Raw genomic sequence first — 15253 nt, forward strand, 5'->3', positions numbered from 1 at the left:
CCACTTTTCAGATTGCCCTTGTTTGAGTGTTGAATGCAAGTGGACGAAGCATGGAGTTTCCACCATAACTTTTACTCCTAGTGAAAAAATACGTAAGGCCCCAAAACCATAATACATTTCAGATTATTTTTCCATTCAAGGGAATCACGAGAAATGTAGATAAATGCAATAAATATTGAAAGGGGACAAATCCAGGGCCTAAAACATTCTTGCTGCTTCCAGTTCACAGTGGGTTCTTGACGAATTGTCTCAGCCCTTTTAAACGAGAAGTCACCATGGATACTTTATTGTCTTAAGAAGATTTTTGTGGATTATAAGGTCATATGTTTGCATGCATAGGGATGTGTGGCCAGCAAGCTGGGCACAGAAGCAGATGATGAACAAGGGCTAGAGGATCGAACACCAGTTACAGCACTTGTTGCTCTTACGGATGGAGTTAGGTTCCCAGCTCACACATCCTGTCTCACAAACACCTGTAACTCTAGCTCTGGCGATCCAGCAAACTCCTCTGCCTCCTAAACACTGACCTCGTACTTGAGAGCAGGTGCACACACACACACACACACACACACACACACACACACACACTGTCTGTCTCTTTGTCTCTGTCTCTGTCTCTGTCTGTCTGTCTGTCTGTCTCTCATGCACACCCATATATGCACATCTACATATCACTAAAAAACTAAAATCTTAGAAAAGGAACCAGATCGGCAGAAATGGTTTCTTAGCTGAATGGCCCTCACAGAACCCTTTTACACAGAAGATTCGCAAGCCTCTCACTGCTGAGGAATGATGATGGTTACCGTCCTTTGTAGATGCCTTTTTCACTTCACATTTATGGTAGGTGTGTGTGTATTAGGTTAGATGCTGTCAAAAAAAAAAAAAAGGCCTTGCATGAATTTATTACACCCAATAAAGTTCATTAAAATAGAAAGTGTGTGATAGGGCACTCTTTGAGAGATTTTCCGGCTATATTTTGTTTTGTTTTGTTTTGATCTTAATATATAGAAAGTCTTCCCTTGAGCAGTTGTTGTATTTCTAGGCACTATTAAGTAGCTAATTAAGAAGAACACAGTGAAGGAGAGAGTTCAGTGACAGTGTAGAAACCTCAATGATAAATTCATTCTTCAGTTACCTAACCTCGATATATTTTTCTTTATAGATATTATATTAGTTAACTGTTTAAAGTCATAGCAGACTGTATTCTTATTTAACTCTCTAAATTGTTTCCTAATAATGAAATCTGAGCCAACGAGTTTCTACAAAAGAGTGTGGCTGTGTCCTAGAGATACTTCACCAGAGCAGTCAAGGGCTGGATTCGAGCTGTGTTCTGTATTTTCCATGCCTCTGAATGATATGCAGAGGAAATTCTAGATTTATCTATACTGGAAAAATAATCACGCCATAATAAATATATGTAATGTGAAATCTATTTAAAATGGTTTATATCGATGAGTATTTCGACTAGTTTTCTCAGTTTTGCTAAGCGGTCAAAGGATAACAAATGGATAAGGCAGAGTATAGTCTAATCATCCTAGGGAGTTTTATATGAGGGCACAGTGATGCTGTGAGAGGCCAGCCAGGAGTCCTCAGGTACTCTTTACTCCATTAGCTTGAATTGTGTCCACTTGTGAGAGATGGGGATGCTAGAAGAGATCTGACTCCAGGGACAATGTAAGCGTCAGCTTCCTCCCTCCCTGCCTCCCCTTTTATAATGAAGATGCAGCCTCTGGGGTTAAACAAGCCACATGATTTACAAATCTGAACCATGGAGTTTCTACAAATGAGTATGGCCGTGTCTCAGGAAGATTTTACCAAAACAGCTGAGGGCTGGATTTGAGTTGTGAGCTATATTTTCCATGCCTGTGAATGATATTCAAAAGGAACTCCAAATGTATCTATACTGAAAAAAAAAACCTCATTCTTTATTCATAAGAGAAAACTTTCTAATGCTTAGGCTTTGCAGGAAATCATGCTTATGTCTATAATAACATTCTTGGGTGCTATATACCTACAAAGAAACAATGGGTTTGGGAATCGTTTTCTGCAGAAAACCCAATTCTGGAGCCAGGTGAGGGTGGTCTTCAGATCAACATCATCTCTGTTTTGAGGGGAACCCCTTACAGGCTGAGCCCGCCCTTAGGGACCTGCAGGGTCTACCAGGAGCCATGGTAGTAAATTTGCAGGGAGACAGAGGAGACTACAATGAAACCTATGATATTAAAACCTTAGGTGTATGTGTGTGTGTGTGTGTGTGTGTGTGTGTGTGTGTGTGTGTATTTGGGATTAGATTTCAGATCTTTTTGATGGCAAGTCAAAAGATTCTGGTGTAGAAATAAGACAAGGCTTTGTGTACGGATGGTATTTCAGATTAATTTGAAACCAATGGACTGGCAAGGTGGTCTCAGCCGGTAAAGGGACCTGCCACCAAGTCTGACGACCAGAGTCACCTCCCCAGAACCCACAAGGTTAAAGGAGAGAACAAGCTACAATTTTGCTCTGATCTCAGCATAGATAATTTGTGAGATTCCACTCCCCCAACAATAGTAAATAATTTTTCATTGAAAACCACTGCTAGGAGTGTTACATCTTTTCTGTGTTACAACAGAAAGGGTGCTGAGAAGGCCTCTCTATACCGGGGCAGATAATGATTTGGGGGAGGTGATGCACTGACAGCCCCTTCTTTATCTGCTGGTAGTCACTAGACAGAGGAATATGAAGTGACAAGTTCATGTCAGCAGGGTACCAAAAAGGAAGGCCAGGCTCTGAAGAATGTAAGCAGGATGGCTTTCCAGACAGCCTGTGAGGAAGGACGCCATGTTCACAGTATCTAAGTCTGCGAGGAAGGAAGTCAGAAGCATTCATGTTCACAGTATGTAATTATGTCACTCATACTGTACGTTTAAAGAGCCACATGCTATAGTCATTTTGAGTGTTCAGGGAACATCCAATCCTTGCTTGAATGTCCCAGTAGTGAATGAACATAGTGTCACACTGTAGACTGCAGCACCCTGCAGCCTCTGATCCCACATATGAAGAAATGGCTGTTCCAAGTATGTGGTCCTCTTTACCACAAGAGGACCAAATGTCCCAGAGGGAGTAACATTCCTTTCCACTGGTACTTGATGGTCCAGAAATAGATCACATGACCATGTGTTTGTGGGAGGGGAAAGCAATTTCTGGCTGTGTCCTTGTGTTGAAGAAGAGAGAGGGAAGATACCTACAGATTCCTGCAGGAGTCTTGAAGTATTTTATGAGACTTTTGGATGTGTGAAAGATGATTCTAGCCAATCTATAGCATATCCATCCCACAGCTTGATAAATACAATCTGATAAACTTTTATGGTGAGAAGGAAAAAAAAATAAAGAGAATCAATTGTCTTTTGAGGGAAGGAAAGCGAAGGCGTGTCAGATCTAAATGACACCAGCTGATCCTGTCAGAGAGGGATGTTATAAAATATTCAATAGCGTCTCCGTTTGAAACCGTATTAGCATCTCTTTTAGATTTAATACTTATTTATGAGTGGTACATTATAACTGCAAAATAGAATAAGACTTCAGAGGGATTTGCCATCAAAAAGATCTAAAATATAATCCCAAATCCACCATTTATGGGCTATTTGGCTCTATTAAAGTCATTTAGCCACACAGGGCTCTAAGCTCTTTCATCATTTCTAAAATGAGAATGATAATAGTTGTCCTTCACACTCTGTAGTTCTGTTACAAGGCCCAAATGAGGTGGTATTTTTACAATTGCCTCATCAACAACAAAACACTAGAGGCCTTCTTCTCCCACCTATCCCACCTGTTCTCCTTTCTTCCTGTCTTAGGTGGGATAAATGCACACATGTATATTCATGTACAGATTGTCCTTCTATACCATTGAGATGTTAGGTAAAAATCTAGAGAAAGACTCCAGGTATCTGAAAATGCCCATCACCCATTTTGTATTTCCCAGGCCTGGATTAAATTCAGTCACAGTATTAGGTACTATGTTGTTAATGCTTCTTTAAATATATCGCTTCCTAAGTTTTTATCTCTGACTCCAAGCACTCTGAAAGCCCATCAGATGTAACTGGTTGTCATTCAGCTTGGGTGAACAATGGGGTTTGTATATCAAAAGGGGACAACTTGGCCTTGGAAGGAGGTCACTGGGTGATCTGACTTTGGAGCTCCCACTTACAAGGAATGCTGGAAATATTGGAAGTGTAGAATATCAATTATAGTATGCCACATCCACTGCCTGCCAATTAACTTGAATATTATATCTGTTTTTACTAACATATCAGGAGATTCTCAAATTAGTATTCACAGATTATATCACAAAGCCAAATTTGGCACTTATCATCACTGATTAAATACATAATTCTATAAATTGTGAAGTGTGCGTGCCCAAAGAAATCTATGTTATACAAATATGTGTATGTGTTATTTTAAATATGAATTATTAGGAGGCAAGAATAAAATAGATAAATAATAATTTAAACATCATGTGTTAGATACTTAGCTAACTTGTTTCATATTTAATCATAAATAGTGACTATTTTCACACACGGTTAAGATGTCTTAAAGTGAAAATAAATATATCTCAGATTGGCATAAATATTGAGATGAGCTAATTTGCTACAATGTAAGAATTTCTAGGTTTTCTGCTTCAAACTTCAGACAAAGATAGACCAAGGACTGAGGGATGTCACTTTGAGACTAGGCTCACCACCACTGGAAGTTGTAAATGTTCTCAATAAAGGCACCATATGCTTTGCCTCCTTTGAGGTGTTTACCTTTGACCTAATCCCTTGTAGCAGCTGTGCTGACTGGCTAAAATAAGCAATTTTGTATGTCCCACATCTGGAGGAAATTCACTGTCAGGCTGGGTATTCCAGAGACTACTAAGCACAGGTTGCAAGTACTTGAAACTAGAGAAAGTTGCTATACTGTCAGAGAGTGAAGATCATCCTACTACAGAAGAGAGGCATGGTATACTTGCATAGAGAGATCTGGATTCTAATTCATAACACACACACACACACACACACACACACACACACACAACTACTACACGTTTTCCTTCTCCGAGAACAAAAAAAAATTTTTTTGCTTTGTGAAATATTAGGTCGAACCACCAAACCACCTAATGGGTACTACTTGGAGGGATCAAATAAGCTGGAAATTAGCCTGAAGGAAAGAGAGCCCTGATGACTTCAGAGCTCAAAGATTACAGTCATCAAACCCCGTCACATCCTCTGGGGACTTCCCAGCTCATTTCACTATGGTGTTTCATGGTGAATGGCACGAATTCTCCTCAGGGTAGGTATTTTCTTAAGGTGTCCCTATAGTCTCGGAAGCAAGGGTTCTTGGAGTTTACTGCCATTATCCCCAGTAGGGTCTCAGCTGGGGATGGTTTGGTTGTGTCCATGGACTGCAGTATGGGTGCTTGGATGTGCAATATTATCTATCTGTCTGTCTGTCCGTCCGTCCGTCCGTCCGTCCGTCCATCCATCCATCCATCCATCCATCCATCCATCTATCTATCTATCTATCTATCCATCTATCTGGAGTCATTGCCACATCAAATGTGAAGCATGTGCTCCCTGAGTTTACCAGGATCTTTTCCTAGGGATCATGAATCCATCCTTATTGTACTCTTTGATGCTTTGACGTGATGGTTCAGCTTTCCATCTGGCATGAGCAACGGCTGGTATCCCATGATTGCCTCTTAGTGATATTCCACTACAGCAACAAGACTTTACAGAGTATTTATATCTTGTGATTCTTTGTACTGGTATATTAAGGGTATGGTGACATCAGGCATGCTTCAGCCTTGGCCATTCGATGGCTACTTCGCTCACTGATAGGCAGCTCTACGTGGAGAAGTTTATAAAAGAAAAATCTCAGAGTTGTTATAGAAGTTGGGAAAAACACAGTTTCCAAGTAATTTTTTTTTGCCCCTAAATAATGCCTAAATTAGACATCCTGCAGGGTAACACATTCATTATTAAACAAACACAAGTGATAATTCTTAACTATTATTTTTAGATTTTTAAGTTGAACTAATTTATTTTTTATTAGATATTTTCTTTATTTACATTTCAAATGTTAACCCCTTTCCTGGGTTCTCCTCCATAAACTCCCTATCCTGTTCCCCCTCAACATGCTGACCAACCCACCCACTCCTGCTTCCTGACTCTGGTATTCCCCTACACTGGGGCATAGAGCCTTCACAGAACCAAGGGCCTCTCCTCAAACTGATGACTAAGAAGGCCATCTTCTGCTACATATGCAGTGGGAGCCCTGAGTACCACCATGTGTGCTTTTTAGTTGGTGGTTTATTCCCTGGGAGCTCTGGAAGTACCGGCTATTTCATATTGTTGTTCCTCCAATGGGGCTGCAAAATTATTCAGCTCCTTGGGTCCTTTCTCTAGCTTCTCCGTTGGGGACTCTGTGCTTAGTCCTATAGTAGGCTGTGAGCCTCTACCTCTGTATTTGTCAGGCACTGGTAGAGCATCTCAGGAGACAGCTATAACAGGCTTCTCTCAACAAGCACTTGTTGGCATCCACAATAGTTTCTGGGTTTGGTGACTATATATGGGACGGATCCCCAGGTATGGCAGTCTCTGGATGGTCTTCCTTCAGTCTCTGCTCCACACTTTGTCTCTTTAACTCCTTCCATGGGTATTCTGTTCCCCCTTCTAAGAAGGATCAAAGTATACACACTTTGGTATTCCTTCTTGAGATTATGTGGTTTGTGAATTGTATCTTGGTATTCTAAGCTTCTGGGCTAATATCCACTTATCAGTAAGTGCATACCATGTGTGTTCTTTTGTGATTGGGATACCACACTCAGGATGATAATTTCTGGTTCTGTCCATTTACTTAAGGACTTCATGAATTCATTGTTTTTAATAGCTAAGTAGTACTCCATTGTGTAAATGAATAGCATTTTCTGTATCCATTCCTCTGTTGAGGAACATCTGGGTTCTTTCCACCTTTTGGCTATTATAAATAAGGCTGCTCTGAACATAGTGGAGCATGTGTCATTATTACATTGTGGAGCATCTTCTGGGTATATGCCCAGGAGTGGTATTGCTGGATCCTCAGGTAGTACTATGGACAATTTTCTGAGGAACTGCCAAACTGATTTCCAGAGTGGTTGTACCAGCTTGCAATCCCACCAGCAATGGAGGAGTGTTCCTCTTTCTCCAAATCCTTGCCAGCACCTGCTGTCACCTGAGCTTTTGATCTTAGCCATTCTGACTGGTGTGAGGTGGAATCTCAGGGTTGTTTTGATTTGCATTTCCCAGATGACTAAGGATGTTGAACATTTCTTTAGGTGCTTCTCAGCCATTCAGTCTTCCTCAGTTGAGAATTCTTTGTTTAGCTCTGTACCGCATTTTTAATAAGGTTATTTGGTTCTTTAGAGTCTAACTTCTTGAGTTCTTTGTATATGTTGGATATTATCTCTCTATCAGATGTAGGGTTGGTAAAGATCTTTTCCCAATTTGTTGTTCACTGTTTGCCATTGTATCCTATTGACAGTGTCTTTTGCCTTACAGGAGCTTTGCAATTTTATGAGGTACCATTTGTCAGTTCTTGATCTGAGAGCATAAGCTATTGGTGTACCGTTCAGGAAATTTTCCCATGCCCATGTGCTCGAGCCTCTTCACTTTCTTTTCTACTAGTTACAGTGTTTCTGGTTTTATGTAGAGGTCCTTGATCCACTTGGACTTGAGCTTCCTTCATACAAGGAGATAAGAATGGATCGATTTGCATTCTTCTACATGCAGTTTCATCTTCTACAGCCAGCACCATTTGTTGAAAATGCTGTCTTTTTTCCACTGAATGGTTTATGCTCCTTTGTCAAGAGACCATATGTGTGTGGGTCCATTTCTGGGTCTTCAATTCTATTCCATTGATCTATCTGCCTGTCACAGTACCAATTCCATGCAGTTTTTGTTTGTTTGTTTGTTTGTTTTTTACCACAATTGCTCTGTAGTACAGCTTGAGGTCAGGGATGGAGATTCCACCAGAAGTACTTTTATTGCTGAGAAATGTTTTGACTATCCTAGATCTTTTTAATTCCAAAAGAATTTTCAAATTGCTCTTTTTAACTCTGTGAAGAATTGAGTTGGAATTTTGATGGTGATTGCATTGAATCTGTAGATTGCTTTCAGCAAGATGGCCATTTTTATTGTATTAATCCTGCCAATCCCTGAGCATGGGAGATCTTTCCATCTTCGGAGATCTTCTTTAATTTCTTTCTTCAGAGACTTGAAGTTCTTGTCATACAGATTTTTCACTTGCTTAGTTAGAGTCACACCAAGATATTTTGTATTATTTGTGACTATTATGAAGGGTGTTGTTTCACTGATTTCTTTCTCTGCCTCTTTATCCTTTGTGTAGAGGAAGTCCACTGATTTGTTTGAGTTAATTTTATATCCAGCTACTTTGCTGAAGTTGGCTATCAGTTTAGGAGTTCTCTGGTGGAATTTTTGGGGTCACTTAAGCATACTATCATATCTTCTGCAAATAGTGATATTTTGACTTCTTCCTTTCCAGTTTGTTTCCCTTTGATCTCCTTTTGTTGTCTAATTGCTATGGCTAGGACTTCAGGTACTATATTGAAAAGGCAGGGACAGAGTGGGCAGCCTTGTCTAGTCCCTGATTTTAGTGGGATTGCTTCAAGTTTCTCTCCATTTAGTTTGATGTTGGCTACTGGTTTGCTGTATATTGCTTTTACTATGTTTAAGCATAGGCCTTGAATTCCTGATCTGTCCAAGACTTTTATCATGAAGGGGTGTTGAATTTTGTCAAATGCTTCCTCCACATCTAATGAAATGATCATATTTTTTCCTTTGAATTTGTTTGTATAGTTGATTATGTTGATGTATTTCTGTATATTGAACCATCCCTGCATCCCTGGGATGAAGCCCATTTGATCATGATGGATGCTCATTTAAATGTGTTTTTGGATTTGATTGGCAAGAAATTTATTGAGAATTTTTGCATCAATGTTCATAAGGGAGATTACTCTGAAGTTCTCTTTCTTTGTTGTGTCTTTGTGTGGTTTAGGTATCAGAATAATTGTGACTTCATAAAATGAATTGGGTAGAGTACCTTCTGTTTCTATTTTGTATAATAGTTTGAGGAGTATTGGTATTAGGTCTTTTTTGAAGGTCTGATAGAACTCTACAGTACACCCATCTAGTCTTGGGCTTTTTTTGGTTGGGAGTCTATTAATGACTGTTTTTATTTCTTTAGGGGATATGGGACTGTTTAGATCATTTATCTAATCCTGATTTAACTTTGTTACCTGGTATCTGTCTAGAAAATTGTCCATTTCATCCAGATTTTTCAATTTTGTTGAGTATAGGCTTTTGTAGTAGTATCTGATGATTTTTTGGATTTCCTCAGTTTTTGGTTGTTATGTCTCCCTTTAAATTTCTGAATTTGTTAATTAGGATACTGTCTCTATGATGTGTTCTCTAGTTAGTCTGACTAAGGGTTTATTAATTTTGTTGATTTTCTCAAAGAACCAGCTCCTGGTTTGGTTGATTCTTTATATAGTTCTTTTTGTTGCCATTTGGTAGATTTCAGCCCTGCGCTTGATTATTTCCTGCCCTCTACTCCTCTTGGGTGTATTTACTTCTTTTTGTTCTAGAGCCTTCAGATGTGCTGTCAAGCTGTTAGTGTATGCTCTCTCCAGTTTCTTTTTGGAGGCAATCAGAGCTATAAGTTTGCCTCTTAGTACTGCTGTTGTTGTATCCCATAAGTTTGGGTATATTGTGGCTTCATTTTCATTAAACTCTAAAAATCTTTAATTTATTTCTTTATTTCTTCCTTGACCCAGTTTTCATTGAGTAGAATGTTGTTAAGCTTCCAGGTGTATGTGGACTTTCTATTTTTTATGTGGCTATTGAAGACAAACCTTAGACTGTGGTGATTATTTCAATCTTCTCGTTTTTGTAAAGGCCTGTTTTGTCTGTCTTGGAGAAGGTACCATGAGGTGCTAAGAAGAAAGTATATTCCTTTGTTTTAGGGTGAAATGTTCTATAGATATCTGTTAAATCCATTTAGTTCATAACTTCTGTTAGTTTCACTGTGTCTCTGTTTAGTTTCTTTTCCATGGTCTGTCCATTGCTGAGATTAGGGTGTTTAAGCCTCCTACTATTATTGTGTATGGTGCAATGTGTCCTTTGAGCTTTAGTAAAGTTTCTTTTATGAATGTGGGTGCCCTTGCATTAGAAGTATAGATGTTCAGAATAGAGAGTTCTTGGTAGATTTTTTTCCTTTGATAAATATGAAGTATCCTTTCTTATCTTTTTTGATAACTTTAGGTTGAAAATTGATTCTATTCAATATTAGAATAGCTACTCCAGCTTGTTTCTTGGAACCATTTGCTTGGAGAATTGTTTTCCAGCCTTTTCCTTTGATGTAGTGTTTGTATTTGTCACTGAGGTGGGTTTCCTGTATGCAACTATATGTTGGGTCTTTTTTATGTACCCAGTCTGTTAGTCTATGTCTTTTTATTGGGGAATTGAGTCCATTGATATTAAGAGATATTAAAGAAAAAAGATTTTTACTTCCTGTTTTTTTCTTGTTAGAGGTGGAATTATGTTTTTTTCTGGCTGTCTTCCTTTTGGTTTGTTAAAAGAAGATTATTTTATTGCTTTTTCTAGGGTGTAGTTTGCCTCCTTGTGTTGGAGTTTTCCATTTATTATCCTTTGAAAGGCTGGATTTGTGGAGAGGTATTGTGTAAATTTGTTTCTGTAATGGAATATCTTGGTTTCTCCATCTATCGTTATTGAGAGTTTTGCTGGGTATAGTAGCCTGGGCTGACATTTGTGTACTCTTAGTGTCTGTATCACATCTGCCCAGGATCAGTGGAATAGCTGGGATGAGATCCTTCTGGTCTTCCATCTGCACCCAGAGCTTGGGCTGTGCGTGGGACCCTCCAAGGGAGACCTGTACTCCCAGGAGTGCTTTCACTCACTGGCTTGGAGGTGAGGTAGCCACTTTCTCTCCAATAACTGTCTGGAGCTGGGCCAGCCAGGAGCACGTGGAACACAGGAACAGTGGAACAGCTAGGACAGGATCTTTCCATTCCACCATCTGCACCCAGAGCATGGGCTGTTCCAGAGCCCTTTGTACACAAGTTCTGCCAGGAGAGAACTGGTCTCCCAGGAGTGCTGACACAGGCTTATGGACAAACTTAGCCAGAGACAGCAAGAATATCTAACACCAGAGATAACCAGATGGCAAAAGGCAAATGCAAGTATCTTACCAATAGAAACCAAAACTACTTGGCATCATCAGAACCCAGTGCTCCCACCACAGCAAGCCCTGGATACCCCAACATACTGGAAAAGCAAGATATGGATTTAAAATCACATCTCATGATGCTGATGGAGGATTTTAAGAAGGACATAAATAACTCCCTTAAAGAAATACAGGAGAACACATGTAAACAGGTAGAAGCCCTTAAAGGGAAAACATAAAAATCCCTTAAAGAACTACAGGAAAACACAAACAGATAGGTGAAGGGATTGAACAAAACCATCCAGGATCTAAAAATGGAAGTAGAAACAATAAAGAAATCACAAAGGGAGACAAATATGGAGATAGAAAACCTAGGAAAGAGATCAGGAGTCATAGATGCAAGCATCACCAACAGAATACAAGAGATAGAAGAGAGAATCTCAGGTCCAGAAGATACCATAGAAAACATTGACACAACAGTCAAAGAAAACACAAAATGCAAAAAGATCCTAATCTGAAACATCCAGGAAATCTAGTACACAATGAGAAGACCAAATCTAAGGATAATAGGTATAGAAGAGAATGAAGATTTCCAACTTAAAGGGCCAGTAAATATCTTCAACACAATTATAGAAGAAAACTTCCCTGACCTGAAGAAAGAGATGCCCATGAATATACAAGAAGCCTACAGAACTCCAAATAGACTGAACCAGAGAAGAAATTCCTCCTTTCACATAATAATAAAAAATACCAAATGCACAAAACAAAGAAAGAATATTAAAAGCAGTGAGGGATAAAGGTCAGGTAACATTTAAAGGCAGACCTATTAGAATTACGCCAGACTCTTCACCAGAGACTATGAAGATTAGAAGATCCTGGGCAGATATTTTTTTTTCTATAAAGCTTGGAGCCAAAGTACAATCACACTTAGACTGGTCCAGGAAACCTTAGATTTAGGGCTTTAATCTCATACATTTTACTCCTTGTTTCTTTAACTTTTATGAATATGACAACTTTACTTATAATAAAAGAGACCAGAGAATAGAAAAATATCCTAATACATAAAATAATTAAAGCATAAACATATGCAATACTTAGAATTATAATTGAAAAATAACTCCTCTTGTTATTTAGACACATTTTCTCTAGCATCGAAGGTATTCTTTATGTGTCATCCTGGATCATTATACTGTGTCTCCCCCTCTCCCACTAATTATCTGTGGCAGCCTGAACTGTACACTTCTATGCTACTATATCTGCCTGTTGCTATACTGTCCTTTACTTCCGTGTGGCTAAGTGCGAGAATGTGCCATTTTGTTGCTGTAAGAACTAAGACAAAAGAGTGTGGGATTTTTTTTTTGGGTGGTGCTTTGCTTTGTTTTGACTCATAGAAGTGGTTGTGACTAACCTTGACTCTAAGCTCACCATTAGGTGAACTCACTTGTCTTCTCTGAGAACAATTACTTTAATGAGTCCCCTGGGCAGAGAAGCAGAAGTGCCTTGTCATTGGTAATTCACATTGATTTGATATATTGTGTTAAAAGCAATTGATCAGACTAAAAGTGTTCACAGTCTGTCCCAGAAATTCTTGAAAGTATTTACTCATCTTGTGGAATTTACGGAATGGAAACTTTATTTTCAACAACTCCATCCATGTACCCACTAGGAAACTGGTTCGGAGTGGCTATTGGCATATTACAAAGGTTTCCCAAGCAAGAATATAGTGTGGCTCTCTCTAGACATCTTCTTTGCTTCCATGTCCCTATTAACCATGGGAATTCATCCTAATCCTGTCCTTTTGAGTTAACTGATAAGCACCTTGAACTTCTATAGTCCAGACTCTAAACAATAACACACCGACATTTAAATTCTCTTTATTGAAGAGTATATCCCTAGTATTTTCTGTTTATATGGGTTTCTTTTTTTTTAACAGCTCTTAAAAGCATAGTTTATCCTTTACGATGCTGTAGATGCAATGAACTGGGGAGATCATATCTCTTTCTGTGTGGGTTCTTGATCTCATCAATACAAGTTTATAGACAAACACAGCAGGCAACCCAGTAAAAGTTTTGTTTAGTAGAGGAAGCAAAGTCATCCAAAGAATCCAGAGCACTCATGCTGAGAATAGCATCTTCCCATCACCCTGGTAATATTGGGGAAAGTTGAGCTCACAGATGATGTCATGCTGGGAAACAGAAGAATGTACTCTTCCCTCAGGGATTCTGGGCAAGGCTAGGCTAACAGTTGATCTGAAGCTGGGGAAAGTTACACACAGCCCTGCATCCTGGTATGCTGCGGAAACCTGGAATTGATTTTTATGGACTCACAGATAATTATAAGATGGTCAGTTTAGTGGGCATTATTTGTCTAGTTCCATCTTTTATGTCAACTCAAAGAAGCCATTACAGAACCAAGCCTTCAGTGTCTGTCTGTGAAAGCATCAATCGTGGCATGTAGGGTGAGTTTGCGTTCCTTTGTGTCCATTGTACAGTTCTGTATCTGAGCGAGGGCTGATGCCTAGCATTGGTACTGGTTTTAGGAAATTGCATGTGGTCTATAGTTTCTCATAACAAGGCATTGTGGTTAGGGACTATAGTCAGTTTTATTGGACAAACGAATTGGGCATTTGAAGAGGGTTTGCACCTTCATCTCTGGATTTCTGCCCAGCACAAGTTTCTGGGTAGTATTCTATTCCCATGCCTGCATAGTAACTTGTATTCGTGCAAATCTTCTTGCCTCAGGCACCTGCACGTAGATTCTCATGAACTTATATTTAACGCCAATTTCTTGGGCTGTCTCATGCCTGCTCTCACTCTGTCTCTCTATATGTTCACCCTAAAAGATTGCTGGGTGCCTCAAAACATTGAAAGCTAACAAGTGCCCATAGTTATTGGATATAACTATCACATATTAAGTAAAAATAAAAACAATATTATTTTTCACAGATTTTAATTTTGAATTCTTCTCTGCAAATGGACCAAAGATGTGTGGCTCATTAAAATTTGCTCAGCATACACAAGGCCCTTGGAGTCCACTGTCAGCATAGAGAGAAGGTATGAGGAGGTGAGAAGAGAGAGAAGGAGGGAGAAGGGAGGGAGGGAAAGAGAGAGGGAAGTTATTTTCATAATTTGTTTTAATTTGTTTTTCATTACATAATCACTGCAACAGCTGCTACTGGTCTCGAAAGTCTTAGCATATATACAAGTAACATACTCCAAACTCCATCGGAAAACGAGGCTGTATCAAACTGTAAAGTTATATGGGATGATTCATGTTATGAGTCTTTATATTGTGGTTTCTTACTCTGCTTATGAGAATTGAGCTGTGGTCCCATTCATTTCAGAAGTTGCGCATTTTAATGAGGAGCCCAACATGTGAACTCATCAATGCTTCCTCCTCATTAGTGCTTGACACCTTCTTTGTGAAGTCCCTAATTGCAGCATCCCTGGACTGACAGTTTCGCCAAGCATGATTCCCCTTATCTGCAGTATAATATCTAGACATTCAGCCTCCAGCAGCACTCAGGCTATGGGGACCAATGCCTAGATGCCCTGCTGTTTTCAGGAACTGAAACTGGCTGTGTTGGAGATAAACAAGAAAGGAGTGTAGCTGGTCTACACAGCAGTCTCTTAAGGCAACAATTGGTGGAGAGAGTGCTATGCCCAAACTGGCTACCACACTGAAGATCGTGGAGAAAATTCTTAAAAGGAGCCCCCTCTGCCAGAACAAGGGCAGACCCCTGCCATCAGTGACAGCAATAACAATTCAGTTAAGTTGACAGAAAATGCAACTTGGCATAGGAACTCTGTTTCAAACATACATGGCCAAGTTAAGGCACAGCCGAAGAATGACCTAGTGGGCAGGCTGGGGCCCATATTCCCTTGGGGTGATTTGGGGGGGACATAACTAAGCAGGACACAATGTTGGCAGCTGTAGGCTAACTGTTTTGTTTTTAGAAGGTTCCCATTAACTATGTTGATGAGCCCTCCCTCTTCCA

General features: G+C 39.5%; 1 protein-coding gene across 13 annotated transcripts in view; it reads left to right on the forward strand.

Annotated features, from left to right (window-relative positions):
* Positions 1-15253, forward strand: part of Pcdh15 (protocadherin related 15) — a 1206525-nt gene that overhangs the window by 113920 nt on the left and 1077352 nt on the right. For 2 of the 13 annotated variants that reach the window (XM_031346900.1, XM_031346896.1), the window contains exon 3: positions 14202-14309. The exons of 10 other annotated variants lie outside the window; for them this stretch is intronic. The gene's annotated coding sequence lies outside the window, so the exon portion shown is untranslated. Of the gene's footprint in view, positions 1-14201; positions 14320-15253 lie in introns of all 13 variants that reach the window. One more of the 13 variants, XM_031346898.1, reaches the window with a different exon arrangement.

This window comes from Mastomys coucha, unplaced genomic scaffold, assembly GCF_008632895.1.
Source record: "Mastomys coucha isolate ucsf_1 unplaced genomic scaffold, UCSF_Mcou_1 pScaffold3, whole genome shotgun sequence".
In the NCBI taxonomy this organism is placed as follows: domain Eukaryota; kingdom Metazoa; phylum Chordata; class Mammalia; order Rodentia; family Muridae; genus Mastomys; species Mastomys coucha.